This window comes from Octopus sinensis, linkage group LG3 (assembly GCF_006345805.1).
Source record: "Octopus sinensis linkage group LG3, ASM634580v1, whole genome shotgun sequence".
Classification (NCBI taxonomy): domain Eukaryota; kingdom Metazoa; phylum Mollusca; class Cephalopoda; order Octopoda; family Octopodidae; genus Octopus; species Octopus sinensis.
In genome coordinates this window covers 27,531,927-27,549,426 of record NC_042999.1, presented here as the reverse complement: position 1 = coordinate 27,549,426, position 17,500 = coordinate 27,531,927, and the positions used below count along the sequence as shown (strand labels likewise).

Below are 17,500 nucleotides of genomic sequence, written 5' to 3'. Positions count from 1 at the left end.
TCTTGAAACTTTGGTGAATGGAGTTAGCTATTTCCATTACGTATATATATATATATATATATATATACACATACATACATATCATACATATATATACAATATATATACATACACACACACACACACACACACACACACACACACACACACACACACATATATATATATATTATATATTATATATATATATATATATATATATATATATATATACGTATATACAGTTCTATATTTAAGAGATGAAGAATTATGTGCATTATTTACATTATTTACATTCAACGGAAATGTGTCTTCATCTTGTTTGTTGTTAACAAAACGTTTCGGCTGATATACCTTCCAGCTTTCTTCAGGTGTCTTGGGGGAAATTTCGAAGCTGGGTTCTCATTCCTAAGGTATTGAGGTTAGTAGCCCGCGCTCTTAACCACTATGCCATATGACCGCGGGTGACGGATTTCAGTCTTCATTCTCTGACCTATGATTTTCATAAACTTCTTAATCTGGCATTTCTTCAAATTCTTGCAAATTCTTTCTTGTACGACTTTTCCAGATCTTGTTGGAATCCCTTTCTATCATCATCGCTTGTTGTTTTTCTAAGTAATGAAGATAACCTGTCTTTGATTTCGTTATTTAATTCATGTTTTTCCAGCGGTTGTAATGGGTCCGCTCACGGACGAGGGCATGTCCTGTCCTTTCCGTTACTCTTTTAGCTTTATGTGAATAATCGATTGGTGTCATTATATTCAAGCCAAGTCTCTACATCTACATAAGAAAGTTAGATGGTTTGAAAGATGAGCTAGTTTTTGATGGAGTTTCTCTATATATCTCCATTGAAGTCTAATGTCGGCTCCGTACCGATTAGATAATACAGTTCTATATTTAAAAGATGAGGAATTACGTGCATTATTTACATTGTTTACATTATTTGCACTCAATGGATATTGTTCTCATCGTGCTTTTTGCTCAGTGCCTAAAACATAGTACAAATTATATAAGTAGCAATCGTGATACACACCACGAAGAAATGATCAAGCTCAATAACGATCTGTTAAGCAACAACTATCCCCAAAGTACACTATCGACTCCAGTTATGAAGAAGAGAGAGGATGAGGCCAATAAACTGTCCACAGTTTGTTTACCCTATGTGAAAGGCCTCTTCGAAAGAGATACAAAAGGTATGCGGCCTATATGACATCAAGACAGTATTCAAAAGTAATACAACACTTCGCACATATCTCCTTCGGGTAAAACCATCAATAGAAGAGAATATGACCAAAGACTGCGTGTACTTCATCCTATGCAGCTGTGGTAGGTTATACAAAAGCGAAACATGCCACCCCCTCAAAACAAGGGTAGACAAACATCGCAAAGCTGTGACACGAGGAAATATTGATAAATCGGGTATAGCTGATCATGTATGGAAAAATAGAGACCACCTCCCACTGTGGAATGAACTTAAAATAATAGAGAGAGAACTCCACTGGAAAATATGAAAACTAAAAGAAGCAGCACATATGTTAGGACACAACAACCTCCTAAGCAGACTGAATGCAGATATGAATAGCATATGGGAACCGGTATTAAAGAAGGGCAGGAGAATATTAGATTTATAAGCCCTAAAATTCACTCCATAATTGCCCGACAAGTATCTGTTGAATGTAAATAGCAAACCTCTTTATAGACAATTACTTTATTACTGCTTCAAACTAATCTGGAGAAGTTTTATGACTATACCCACTATGATTCTGTCAACTCCCTCAGGCCCTTTCATAATAGACAATGCTCTTTGGTCTTAGATTTTGATATACAAAGATTTGATAAATAAGACTATAAATCAAAACCAACCCAAAATTAAGTGACAAGCTAGATCTCTAACAACTTCCTTTCCTGAGGTCTTAGTAGTTTCTAAGCTGAAGTGAATACAGCATGGACTTTGTCTTTCTTCATACCCTCTTGGAGGATTTAAGTAAAATTATATAAATATGTCCGACTGATTAAACAAATTCTATTTATTTAATTATGCAGCTGAGGTTAGCTCTGCATTTCAATTAATGTAATTATTGTAATCTATTACATTGTTCAATTAAATAGAGTCGCTTGAAACGATGGTACTGCATCACCTCTTATTTTGATCTCATTCAACTTATTTGAAAATGAACGGATAATTCCGCACAAATTTTTGGTGCCTCAACTTAAGTACCTAATTCATCTGAATCTCAATAATTTTTCTTACATTTATGCACACAAATACACACATATATATGAATATATATATATACTTATACATATATATATATATTTAGATATATATATATATACATATTTATACACACCACACACACACACATATATATATACACATATATATAAACATGTACATATATATACATATACATATATATATGCATATATGCATATACATACATATATATATATATATATATATATATATATATATATATATATATATATATATAGATATATATATATATATATACATTTATATATATGTATGTATGTATATATATATATATTTATATTTATGTATATGTACATATATATACACATTATACACATATATATATGCACATGTATGCATATATATATTCATATATATATTATATATATATATATATATATATATATATATATATATATATATATGTTAATAAAATAGAACATATGCATATATATAAACATATATGTACGTACCTACCTCTACATGTACATATACACGCATATATGTGTACAGGACACCAAAAAGACGTCGAACACATATATATATATATATTGATATATCTATCTATAAATATATATGTATATATATTTATCTATATATATATTTGTATATATCTACATATTTATATTTATATGTATATATATTATATGTATATATATATATTTATATGTAAATATATATATATATATATATATTTATTTATATGAATATATATATATATATATTTCTCTATAAATTTCTATATATATAAGTTTATATGTATATATATATATTTGTATGTATATATTCATATAAATATATTTGTATATATGTTCATGGATATATGTATCTATATAATGATATGTATATATATTTGTATATACAAACGTACACACGTGTATACATAAGTATATATACTTATATGTATACATATGCATATACATATGTGAGTGCGTTTTTGTGTGTCTGTGTGCATGTATATTGTACTCATAAATATCTGCTTATCCATGCATATCTGTATTCGTAAATTTTCAGAGATATCTACAAAAAATATATCATATCATGTCTCGTGTATTTGAGCGTAGTTCGTCTTATCATGTTTGAGACACAGTTTTACCGAAGACAAACGCTACCATCAGGTTCTGTTATATCCTTGGCTTGTAACTAATTGAATCCGTTTGCGACAATATAAGTTTTTGTGAAGAAAGTTGTTTTAAATATTTGGTTTCCACATGTACAGTGAACTATTTAGAATCTCGAAGACTAACAAAGTTTACTTCATTTATTAACTGATTCTCATGTGGCATAAGAAAAAATAGACAGTCGTGTTTTTGATTAAATCTAACACTAGTCACGATATGCTCCATGAAAATTTCCAGCTAATAGCCTATTTTGTCTTTATTTTTATTAATGGAGTTATTTCCTTTCGTTTAATTAAACTACTACACATCTAGTGTACATCATTTTTGTTTTATTAAAGTTTCGGGAACTTCAATAATTTAGTTGGTTATACAGATAAAATGGTAGAATGAGATTTGGTTGTTTTTCAAAGAAGTTAATCGACTGCCTAGAGGTTTCTATTATTACTCTTGTATAAAACTTTTAGAATTTTTCAATTATGTTTCGAAGGTATTTTTAAACTACTATTTTCTGTTAGAGTTAATTTTTCAACACACATTCGAAAGGAAAACTAAAAAACCATTTAAGTTCACCTTCTTTCTACAGACAAGAGTGTCAAATGTTATACATCACTTGTTACAATGCGCTTCCTTGTATTGTTATAGCTTTCGAATGATGCGATTCTAATGGCCAGGCGGACAGGCGAACATTCTTCCTGAACCGAATGCCAGTCTGTCGCTGAGCTACAGTAGAGTGGACTGGTTCTGAAATGAAGTACTTTGCTCATGAGCACGACGCATCACTGGCTTAGAAATCTAAGCTAAAATGCTGCGATCGTGAATGAAACTTTACAACTCTTATCATATTTATTTAAAGGAAATTCGATTAGATTTTTTGTTTTCAGGTTTTGTATAACAAAATTGAATTTGTAAGGGCTACCTTCCTGGATTATTGAAGAGTGTATATGACGGGTGAGAGAAGTACCATGACACATTGATTGTTAATGTAGGGAAGTGCACATCGTGACAGTAAGTCTTTCTAAGAAAGTAAACTTGCACGGAGTGCTGTTGCTGTTGTTGTTGTTAAGCAACAAGACGGGTAAGGGTGAGTAGCTGATGGTCTAGGGCTTAGGGGCGGGAGACCCCAGACCTTGGAAAAAAAAAACTTTTGTCGTCTTGTTGTATTCGAGGGCTCTTCGTTGACGCCCGACACCACTGGGAAGTGGCCCTCGAAGTCGCTGGAAATGGAGATCTCCAGGTCCAAATTATTGAGCGGCTGCACAGAGTGCTTGCAAAAGTGTGACCCCGAATACCTTTAGTATTCGGAGTCCAGTTAGTGGTCTTAAAATGGACGATGGATTAAGTCTTACCAGGCACGATAAATTGGGGCTTGTCTGGGATTTACTGTTGTATCAATATTTATTACTGAATCTGTCAGCGTAAATCAATTCAGTATATAAAATTCATAATGCGTGAAGCTACAAGAACCCATTTAGTTAATGATTAACAACAGCTTTAAGTGAATGAGAGACGATCATCTTATTGGAATTGACGCTAATAAAACATAAGTTAGTTTCATAGACAGGACTCACAACTAATTTCGACAACAAAGTGTAGTGAACAATGTAATATTAGTAATATTTCACAGTATAAAACATTGGAGTTATTTGCTCAGATGCGCCATCCTTAGAAATAGATAACAGATGCGGTCTCAAAGGGATTTTTATTTTTAATATGCCATTATTCCCCACCCCTGGATCTATCTGATACTGTACATTTACTTAGTGATTAGAGTAAATGTCATTACTTCAGTAGGTATTGGGAAGTCTATAAGTAACTGAGTAAGTTTAATAAGGAGTCTTGTCCGAAGTTGTTGCTGAAAAAACTAATGTTAATCATCGAACTAATGTCTTTTCTACGTTATATAATTATTTGGATTTAACCAGTTTGATGCTTACTCTATTAAATATAGTAATTCAAAATTATAACATTTGGTTAATGTTACTTAGAGGCGCATAGAGAGCGAACATGTAAACTTCTATGGGGTTAGTTGGCTGGCTAGAAATAGCAATTAAATCTCTCTCAAATCCTGCATTAGACTATGGGAAAGGAAGAACATATGGTATAGAGTAATTTGTCATATGTGTGTAAAAACGAGATGGCCTTAGCTGGAATGCTTTTAATCATAAGTCTGCTCCACCAAGGCTGGTCTTTGGCTAAAAAGCAACAACATCTGACTACCATACAGGGTTTGAACTCATGCCCCATGAGTTAGTTTATGAGGCATTGTCGCTTCAGTTATTTCTCTTTCCACTCGTTAGGCTTGTCTGGTTCAAGCTCCAAGAAAGTGTAGAATTTACTTTTATAGCAATTGTTCTCTAGTGGAGGCGCAATGGCCCAGTGGTTAGGGCAGCGGACTCGCGGTCATAGGATCGCGGTTTCGATTCCCAGACCGGGCGTTGTGAGTGTTTATTGAGCGAAAACACCTAAAGCTCCACGAAGCTCCGGCAGGGGATGGTGGTGATCCCTGCTGTACTCTTTCACCACAACTTTCTCTCACTCTTACTTCCTGTTTCTGTTGTACCTGTACTTCAAAGGGCCGGCCTTGTCACTCTCTGTGTCACGCTGAATCTCCCTGAGAACTACGTTAAGGGTACACGTGTCTGTGGAGTGCTCAGCCACTTACACGTTAATTTCATGAGCAGGCTGTTCCGTTGATCGGATCAACCGGAACCTTCGTCGTCGTAACCGACGGAGTGCTTCCATCCATTATTATTTGTAGGCATGACTTATAAAACAAAATAGGCAATAGTTTTTTATATTGTTTTCCAAAAGCTATTTGAAAATATTTTTGTTATAACAATCCATGTTTAGTCCACAAGTAATATTCTCTTTGAAGTCCCGAGAGCACTGTCATGAACCTATTGTGAAATAAAAATACGTTTATAACTTTTTTGAGATGATACGATACTGAGCTAAACATAGGGTTTATCATAAATAGCACAGCCATAATGTATTCGTCTTTCATTGATAAAAGCGAAAATGATTTTAAAAAAGATTTAATTTCTTTATAATTATAAAAGATGGTGAAGCGATATCATTTCTGTAGCAGATTTTTCAGTTTTGACTATTTGAAGAAATATAGATAAATTATTGGATTAATGTAATCAGATTTTGCTTTCTAGAGATGGTCAAGGATGTAAACTATCAAATAAAAATTGTTTTACATTATTTACACTATTGACATTTGACGGATATTTGTTAACACAACGTTTCGGCTGATATACCCTCTAGCCTTCATCAGGTGTCTTGGCGAAATTTCCAAGTTCGACTCTAGCCAGTCACCTGAATAATAATAATAATAATAATAATAATAATAATAATAATAATAATAATAATAAAAGCAATAATAATAATAATAATAATAAAAGCAATAATAATAATAATGATAATAATAATAATAATAATAATAATAATATAATAATAATAATAATAATAATAATAATAATAAAGAAATGGAGAAACTTTCAAAATACAAAGACATGGAAATAGAGGTAACCAGAATGTGGAATCTAAAAACAGAAACAATTCCTATCATAGTCGGTGCATTAGGCATGATAAAAAAATACTCAGACAAATACATAACAAAAACACCAGAACTTACAAACACATGTATAACATACAGAAAATTGCACTACTAGGCACTGCACACATCCTACGCAGAACACTTTCCATACAATAACCATCAGAGCATCACAACAAATCACAGCACATACCCAAGGCACACAGAGCTGCGCTCGGTAGTGAAGTGAAAGCACGCTATAAAAATAAAACTACTGAATAATAATAATAATAATAATAATAATAATAATAATAATAATAATAATAATAATAATAATAATAACATCGAAAAATACCTTAGGAATGAGAACCCAGGTTCAAATTTTCCCCAAGAAACCTTATGAAGGCTGGAGGGTATATCAGTCGAAACGTTGTGTTAACAACAAACAAGACGAGGACAAATATCCATTAAATGTAAATAATGTACATAATTCCTTATCTTTTAAATATAGAACCGTAAAAGTTGCTTTACAATATTCATTTCAAAATATTTGTTTTCACTTTGAATTTTTATAAGACCAGTTTTATCTTATTTTCTAAAGGGTCGATGATATAAGTACAAAAAGGCAATGAGGTCGACCGACTCTTTTATAGCCATCTCCTTTACAAAAAGAAGTTTATGCTTAGTTTATAGAAATTAATGTTTAAATATTCTGTTTATATCAACCATTTTATCATAACTGCTAACTTTTCTGGAAGTATCTAGGTATTAATTACAATAAATATGGAAGCTAAACATAGCAATGTATTAAAATAACGCTTTGTGCACGAGAAGGAAAGTCATCAAGAGAGGTTATCGATTCGTTTTGGCAAAAACTATAAGAAGATAATAATAATTTTGTATGAATTTTTTATGCCAGTAGTTTGTTAAAAAGGCTAAAAAGAAAAGCAATATTTAATGATAGACGACAACTTAATTACGTCATTGTCCCTGTGATGTCTTATTAAACTGCCAGACAGGAGAAATGATAAAAGTCAATATAAGCAGCAGCTAAAGCAGATTTAGTTTTCAGTTTGCGTTCATAGATTTAATGCTGTTTCATGTAGCACGACCCCCGGACATAATGCTCAAGTGAGCAAGATATATTTAACCGTTTGCTATTCACCAAATAAAATACTGAACGAGAATAGAAGCAACAAAATAGTTATTTAAGCAAGCTGTCACACAATTTATGATGTAAGCTTATGGCTAGATGGTTAAAAGGTTCTTTTTCGGAATTACCTTCTTTCATGTTCTATCCCACGGCGCGGCATTTTAGAAATGTGTCCTCTACAATAAATTTTGGATCAATGAAATATTTAGGAGCGAAATTTGATAGACTGATATTGTTTAGAAGTGCGATGAGAACTTTCATGTACTTTAAGAGATAGAGTAATTCCATCGTCCAAATTAACCCCGCTACTTGGCCATTGGCTGCATTTAAGGAATACATTTAGTTATTGCAAGCTTTTGGGCCTGTTCTTCAGTCTGAGAATAACTTCCGGTTTTCCTTCCACTAGTCTCGGGGAACCCTGATAAAGGCTCATGAGTTCTACCCTTCTTCCTCTGACTAAGCTTATAATTAGGAGGTACAGAGGAGTTTAGATTCAGAATATTGTTATCGACTCCTGACGGAAGGCACTTTACTTAGTTCATTCTGCAAATTCGCGGTGGGGAACATGAGTTTGATACCATCAAATTCCATTAAAATTCAGTTTATAGTCTAAAGCCTACATAAAAATCTGAATTCTTCCTTGAAATTATTTCTCCCTTTCTCTTTCTCTATCACTCACTAATAATGATCGGTAAGCATTCGCTTTCTTACAAGTTTCAACTATACAAATATAACTTCAACTTTAAACGCTTACAGTTATATAGTACTAGCTTAAAAGCCGCACTCGGTGGAATTTGAACTCAGAAAGTAGCGACAGACGAAATAAGGCTAGGTATTTTGCACGGTATGCTAACGATTCTCCCAGCTCACCGCCTTGATAATAATAATAATAATAATAATAATAATAATAATAATAATAATAGTAACAACAACAGCAACAACAAATGAAAATAAGTATCGCTTACGCAATCAGCGAATGGAAAGTATTGATCTAAATGTAACAAGCATCAAAGTGTTAGTTCAGAAAAAATACAATGAAGGAGAGGAAAAAGTCTGTCTCAGCTTACAGAAGTCAATTTGTAGAAGATATTGCTGCAACACTTCTGTCATGTGTTATGTTCTGAATAAGACAGGCAAACCAAAGATGATATGGAATTCAACATCCAGACAGATCTGATATCGTTATATAAGACTAGCACTATCACCTGGCGTTGCTCGGGTTTGTAAGGGAAATAACTATATAAGCATTTTTAGAGATGTAAAGTATAATAGCCATCTCAATATGGCTAACCACAAAGGGGGGGGGGGGGTGTTACTGTAGCATTTTACGTTCTGAGATTTAATAATAAATTTTTAGAGAGTTACTTCCCTTATATAAACCGAGCGAAAATTCATTAAAAATACGGAAAAATTATGGTAATTTTTTTTTTAAATCGTAGACTTATCGTAGACGTGCGCTAATACCCAGAAGGGATCGATATGAATCACGACTATAAAATACCCGGTTTTGGCTAGACTGCACCGCAAAATGTGGGAGTAGTTAGGAATCTAAATCGTAGGAGAAAGACACACAACCTTACTTTTATATATAAAGATATAATAAAACTGAATATCGCATAATAAAGGTTGCAGTTCCATCAGGCAAAATCATTTCAGACAATGAAGTAGAAAATATTCAAAGCATGCAGTCGTGGATTTTCGATTCATTCCATTAAAATTCTTGAAGGCGGTGCCCTAGCATGACTGCAGTCTAATTACAAAATAAAAAAAATATCGAATTTGGTAACGCTAAGCAGCAATTGCGAAAGGCGTACCAGTTATGAACAGAGCGTTGATTCGGTTCCATGCATAAGCTATCCATTCAATTCAGAATGACCGGACATCAAGATAGGCATGCAATGCCCTCACAAGTCCCATAATCTTGAAGCAGCTCATATTTTTAGCTGATTATATTCTCCTTGATGTCTGTTAAGCATTGACAGTTAGATTGAAGGTTGAAAAAAAAATTAGTATATTTGATCCAAATGTGCAAGATAGAAATAATAATTATAATTGTTTAGAATTTTATTGAGCAATTTTGGGGAGAGGAGGCAGATAGTCGACTACATTGACACTCAGTACTTGACCTCATCAACCTAAATAGAAATATGATCGCAGGCAACTTATTGATGCTTCAAATATGATGAAGAAATTGTAAACCGCAGAGAATGCGGTTTCTTACTTGCAGGAGAAGTATGTTACCCTTAAAAGAAGATTATGTACAAAAAGAAAGACACTGTATGAACAAGATCCTGCGCAGAAAAAATTACTGGTGGTGCTCACGAAAAAGATGCAACGGGTGTGTGCCTGTAAGAAAAGATACATGTTTGGAAGATGGCGCCCTTCATCTTAAGACACTACTGCATGTTTCCCTTTACTCATGGGTCAAGGAATTGACTTTAGTTCGGTTTTGTGTTGAAAAAGTGGGGACGAGCTAGTCCATAGGTGTTGATTACAGTAGCTATATTCGTGAAATATGCGCGGAGGACCTGCTCCGTAATCCAGATCAGATAGGCAGTCCAGAGAAGATTGTTGAAACAGACGAAAGTTTTCTCAAGAGGTAAATACAACCGAGAATCGATGCTTGCTATTTGCATAGCAAGACCAGGTATGCTTTTCCTTATGTCAGAATTGTGACGCACTAGAGGAATAAATACATCAGTCGATCCTTCCAGGAACCACAGTTTTTAGTGACTTGTGGAGAACCTACTCTCGCATTCTTGAAATTAATGGTTATAATTTTCGACTTAGAACAGCGAAGTACAACGTTGTGTTTATTAATTCGTAAGATAGGCATTTGTAAAACGAATGAAGTGGGACCCACAGTTCTATGGCTTGAAAATTTTGTTGGTACTTTATTTTATCAGGGTTAAGTCAACCGTGGCTGGATTTGAAATCATATAATTTGATTTGGTTTGCATTTAGTATCATTGTGTTCTATACCTGTATTTTGCAGAAGTTTCGTGGCGCTCTTCAGGAGCATCATCTTTTGCACTTTTGAAGTTTGTAAACAGACTGTTAGATTGATCGTTTTTTAAGAGTGTATCTAGAGTAATGAAAACCACTGCAACATAGAATAAGGAGAGATAAAATACGAAGCGGTTAGGGAACCTCTACGTCGTTGTTCAACCTACTAGAAAAGGACAGTTAGATTACTCTCAAATTATACGCGAATTTCATATGAAAAGAAATATAAATTGATCGTAAATGATATATAGATTAATGGTTGGTCATGACTGGAACGTCTTTAGTCAAAGGACTGCTCAATCATAGCTGACCTGGGGATAAACAACATGAGGGAAAAAAAACAAGAGATAAAATTAATTTATACAAAATATGATTTCATGCTTACTAAAGCGGAAATATTGAATGATATATTTTATTCCTGACAGTTCCTTCTCTTCTACTTCTTGGCATTCATTCAAATAACAATATTTGAAAAATACTACTGAATCTTAATGATTCTATAATAGAGTGGTAGCTTGACAGAATCAATAGAGTGTCTTGCCGTATTTAGTTATCGCTGCACTCTGAGTTCAAATACCAAGCACGGTACAACTTATGTTTCTTCCGTATTCTTTTAATTGTTTCAGTTATTAGATTGCGGTCATACTGGGGCACCACCTTGGCGTTTTAGTCTATTGAATCGGCCTTATTTTAAAGCCTGGTACTTTTTCTATCGGTCTTATGCCGAACCGCTAAGTTACGGGAACGCAAACACACCAACACCGTTTGTCAAGTAGTTGTAGTAGTGGGGAGGGAGGAAAAACATAAACACAAAGGTACACACACATAGACATATATATGACGGGCTTCTATCATTCTTCGTCTACCAAATACACTCACAGGAATTTGGTTGGCCCGAAGCAATAGTAGAAGACACTTGCTCAAAGTGTCACACAGTAGGACTGAACCCGGACTCATGTGGTTTGGAAGCAAGCGTCTTACCACACACCCACGCCTGCGCCTATATGGATAAAATAAGTACTTTGTTGTCTTAGAGGCTTAGATCGAGGTGAATCTTGATTAGTCAAATTTATGAACCAAAGTTTTTCTACCGTGACCGTTCAGCTTTTTACCATTGTATCTTTTCTATTTTAAAGTTGATGGGGATAATTTGAGGAATATTGGGTTTTATTAAAAGCAGATCGAGAGCGACTACGTAGTGGCTCCATCATCGACTGAAAAATTACCAGTGGAGTACTCAGAAACCGTACTCTTCCCTCACATATGGTTTGCATGTTGAATTATATTAGAAATCTTAAATGTTCCTATTGTAGTATTATTCTAAAGATTGCGAGCTGGCAAGATCATTAGCATGTCGTACAAAATGCTTAGCCGCATTTCTTCTGGTTCTACATTCCAAGTTCCAATGTGGTCAAGGTCGACTTTTCCTTTCATCCTCTCAGAATCGATAAACTACATACCAGTTGACTAGCCCCTTCCCACAAATTTTCATGCCGTATGCCTATTTCAGAAAAAAAGGGCTTGTTGAAATTAAAGGTGCATTGCATTGACGTATGTGTTAGGGCGTCGAACAAAATGCTTTGAGATATTTAATTACAATTCATTACATTCCATGTTCAACACAAATCCCATGACTACTCTGTGTTTCATCATTCCAAAGGTCTGTAAAATAAAGTACCAAACTCGCACTATCGGTATTAACTACTACACTCGTCCCTTCAAAGTATTGTCGTGTGATTGTTCGAAATCAATATCACCTCTATTAAAGCGATCTATTAGCAGAATACGTCGAGTGGTGGAAAAAAATGGTGGGGGGGTTGACAAAATCAGTTGAATGGTGGACAAAGTACATTGCCATTACATCCCTTTACGTTCTGAATTCAAACCTCGCTGTAGTCGTCTTTGTTTTTCATTCATTGTAGGATCGATAAAATTAAGTGCTGGGGTGGGGGGGTCGATATAATGCTCAGTATCTCCCCCCCCCACTCTACCGCGAGACCGCGCGTTCATGTTAGAAATCAATATTGTACCAATTAAAATACAAACATATTCTACGGTATTGATTTCAGTGATACAACGCATTACACATTTTTGAAGACAGTGCCATCGATTGGATCCACTCCTAGTCATTGATTGGTTATTATTTCATCGAACTCAGAATAATAAAAGATGAAGATGACTCAATCAAGATTTGAATTCTGAATGTAAAGAGCCGAGCCAAGTACTGCACGTCATTTTATTTTGCTGAGCACTCTGCGAATTTCGACAATCACTGCTTTCATTATTAATATAATGTGATTTAGGAAAAAGAAACAAACAAAAAAATGTTTGTAAAGAGAAATATTTTAAACAACAGGATGATATTTAACGATTGATTATTAGTTGATATTAGCCAGGATGTAGCTGTTGGGTAACTATGGAAACTGTTTTTTATTCTATAGCTGACACTAAAGTAACCTTTTGTCAAAAAATCGGATCAGTTCCGTGATCTTTTATAATTAGAGATATTTATCCATAGATGAACAGCTCAGTCGGTTGCTAGCTCGTTGAGGAGGAGGGTGATATCCATAACATTTTTCTTTCGGAGTCCTCCGAAAGGGTGTGTAAAATGAGAAGAAGATCCTTTTATTCTCAGATAGGAGACATGGTCTGAATGTCTATAATATAGTAGATAAAGTTTAAGACATCCAGTAGCCTGGTGATGGTGTTAAACTGCTTGACTAAATCAAAAATAAAATTAAGGAAACGTACAGTCCATTCAGTGGACTTTCTGACTGCTTCAATTTAATTTTAATCACAAGACTTGAGTTGACCCGAGTATGGTAAAAATACACTTGCCCAAGAGACGTACAGCGGAATCGTCTTCCGAACCACTAGAATGAAAATTAAATTTCTTGACGTTGAGAACATGAATCCTATATTTGTACAATTCAATGATATGAACTAAACTTAGCAATGCTGTCCATTGAATCACACGCTTAGTTTCACAGTGCTATTTTCAATAATAACTCATTTAACAACTGCTGGTACACATTTACAACTTTGTAGACTTAGCGTTTTGTATTTCTTTAAAGTAGAGAATGACCGATAAATTACAAGTTACGTGATAGAGTTACGACTAACACAGACTAATTTCATATCCATACAACTGCTAGAACAACTTCATATTGCAACAGTACTGCAGTATTTGTAACAAATAAAGGATCTTTTCGGTTTGAACGGCAGGTTTTAACATAATTTCTAGGTAACTAAAAAATGTTTAACTTCGTATACTGGTAGAATGTGTTTATAAAACATCTTTTTCTCTTGGCTTTATTGAGAAAATTCTATAGTTTGTAAGATATTTGTTGTTTTTTTTCTTCAATTTCTGCAATTGCAACCAATCACTGACGTCTATTGAGTTAAAAACATTCTGTGCCGTATAACTATGTCCCTCGTTTAAGAAACAGATTGGGTTTATTTACATTTGTGAAGAAAAAAATATACTCTTCTCCCACCCCTAACCCTAAACCTAACTAACTCTAACCCTAAAACAGATTGAAATGCAATAGATTGATTCTAGGGTCATAATTATGGGTGACAATTTCATATGACACCGCTAGAAAAAACTGCCCTTCAAACCGAAAAGATCCCAAATAAAGCCTAATTTCAGGTGCACCCAGCTGATATAGTAATTTCATATCGTAGCAATATTGTAACAGCGTAACAAAACAGTCTAATTTCATACCCAGCTGACTGTTATAACAATTTCGTATTGTAACTACAAACACAGACTAATTTAGTATCTATTCAACTTACAGCAATCCTATATTGTAATAATATTGTAATTACAAACGCAGCCTAATTTCTTTTAAATAATATTGTAATTAGAAACACGGCCTAATTTAATATCTAAGTAGATATTGCAATAATTCCATATTGTAACAAGGATCTTTTCGGTTTGAAACTATATTCACTAATGGACCGGCAATATGTAAGAGCATAAAGGCAGATGAAAAATATCAGACACTATCCTCTGTTATTTCAATTTAGACGTAAAGCGGAAAAGGATCTTTTCGGTTTGAACAGCAGTTTTTAACATAATTTCTAGGTAACTAAAAAATTTTATACTTCGTATACTGGTAGAATGTGTTTATAAAACATCTTTTTTCTCTTGGCTTTATTGAGAAAATTCTATAGTTTGTAAGATATTTGTTGATTTTTCTTCAATTTCTGCAATTTCAACCAATCAGTGACGTCCATTGAGGTAAAAAAGAAACATTCTGTGCCGTATGAATATGTCCCTCGTTTAAGAAACAGATTGGGTTTATTTACATTTGTGAAGAAAAAAAAGATACCCTCCCCCACCCCTAACCCTAACCCTAACTAACCCTAACCCTAAAATAGATTGAAATGCAATAGATCGATTCTAGGGTCATAATTATGGGTGACAATTTCATATGACACCGCTAGAAAAAACAGCCGTTTAAACTGAAAAGATCCTAATATTGTAATCTTGTAACAACAAACACAAAAATAATTTTATATATATAAAATGGTATAATAGTTTCAAATTGTTGCAATATTCAAATTTTGTAACAAATATCACATAGTTCCATATCTACCTATCTGATTGAACAATTCCCTGTAACACTATTGTAAAACAGTAACAACGATTTCAACCTAATTCTTTCCTGGTCTACCCAACCGCCGCGATAACATGAATATTGGTTCTATATGTTACTGAATATACTCTTTATATCGAATCAATATTGCCACTAATGTTGATTTGGAGCCTTTAGAGACACTGCACGCTGCTGTAAGGTCTCTGGTTTTATCTCCTTGAAACAGGTCCTGGACATTATCCTTCCGCCTCTGTTGTCAGTCATCAAAAAAAAAAAAACACTAACATGAATATAATATTGGTTTCACATTTTGGCACAAGGCCAGAAATTTCGGGAAGGGGTAACGACTGGTACTTATTTTACAGACCCCGAAACGACGAAAGGCAAAGTCAACCTCGGCGAAATTAGCTCTCAGAATATAAAGACAGACGAAATGTCGCTAAGTATTTTGCTCGGCGTGTTAACGATTCTTTCTGCTCGCCGCCTTACAACATGAATATAATATTGCAATATATATATCAGTAGAAGCGGTGGATTCAGTTGCGAGTCGAATTTGAAACTATACTCTTGTGTGTTCATAGATACTTTGGTGACATTTACGATATGTTATATTGACCATATTACTCTTACTCTTTTACTCTTTTACTTGTTTCAGTCATTTGACTGCGGCCATGCTGGAGCACCGCCTTTTAATCGAGCAAATCGACCCCGGGTCTTATTCTTTTGTAAGCCCAGTACTTATTCTATCGGTCTCTTTTGCCGAACCGCTAAGTAACGGGGCATAAACACACCAGCATCGGTTGTCAAGCAATGCTAGGGGGACAAACACAGACACACAAACACACGCACGCATATATATATGTACATATATACGACGGGCTTCTTTCAGTTTCCGTCTACCAAATCCACTCACAAGGCTTTGGTCGGCCCGAGGCTATAGTGGAAGACACTTGCCCAAGGTGCCACGCAGTGGGACTGAACCCGGAAGCATGTGGTTGGTAAACAAGCTACTTACCACACATCCACTCCTGCGCCTATTGTGGAGGTTTATCATTTTTATTGGTATCGCATTCCCGATGATCATGTCTTTGGCATTGCATGACATTGGAATTACATTTATATTATCACTCCCATTAAGTCGCCCTTCTTTCTACAGTTAAGCTTATGCAGGAAAAAAAATGATCTTAAATTTCTGACTACACAACTAATTTAATACTGAAGAACGAACCGCTACCCGAACGTTTGAATAATAACAGCTTCTTTAAACAACATCCTGCAGTGTTAAAAATAGTAAATGTTTTATTTCCAGGATAATGTAGCTAGGATGATTACAGGTTGAATGCTTGTAACAGTGGTGTGTTCTATCAGGGCTGACCTAGTAGAGAAGCAACAATAACAATAATAGTAGCAACAAGGTAGCAGATTGGATGAGTCGTTAAAGTGTCGGATAGAATACACGTACTATTTACCCCGACACTCTGTACCCTGAGTTCAAATCTTGCTGAGGTCAATTTTGCAGCTCATCCGTTCTGGGTCGATAAAAAGTACCAATCCAGGTGGGTAGATTGACGGAAGTGTTGTTGCGGTATTTGTCCCAGATTTATGCATTCTGACTTCATATTCTCCCATGGGCTACTTGAGTGATAGGATGAATCGCTCGTCCGGTTTAACAACACTATCTGGTACTTTACATGTTTTTTTGTAAATTTCAGTCTGTTATAAGCATTTCGGCCAGATATTTGGTTTATGTATTTCTCCCCCCCCCATACCCACAAGTCCCTAAGGTATTGTAAATGGTCATGAAAAATGACTTTTTCCTTGACTAAAAGGTAGATGAAAAAA

General features: G+C 34.4%; 1 protein-coding gene and 1 long non-coding RNA gene across 3 annotated transcripts in view; one reads left to right on the top strand and one right to left on the bottom strand.

Moving 5' to 3' along the window:
• Positions 1 to 4,967, bottom strand: part of LOC118762421 — a 16,010-nt gene extending 11,043 nt beyond the window's left edge. The window contains exon 1 of the long non-coding RNA XR_004998170.1: positions 4,956 to 4,967. This is a non-coding gene — a long non-coding RNA (uncharacterized LOC118762421). The remainder of the gene's footprint in view (positions 1 to 4,955) is intronic.
• LOC115209780 (stAR-related lipid transfer protein 3-like) overlaps positions 1 to 17,500 on the top strand; it is a 133,906-nt gene that overhangs the window by 91,402 nt on the left and 25,004 nt on the right. The window lies entirely within an intron of this gene.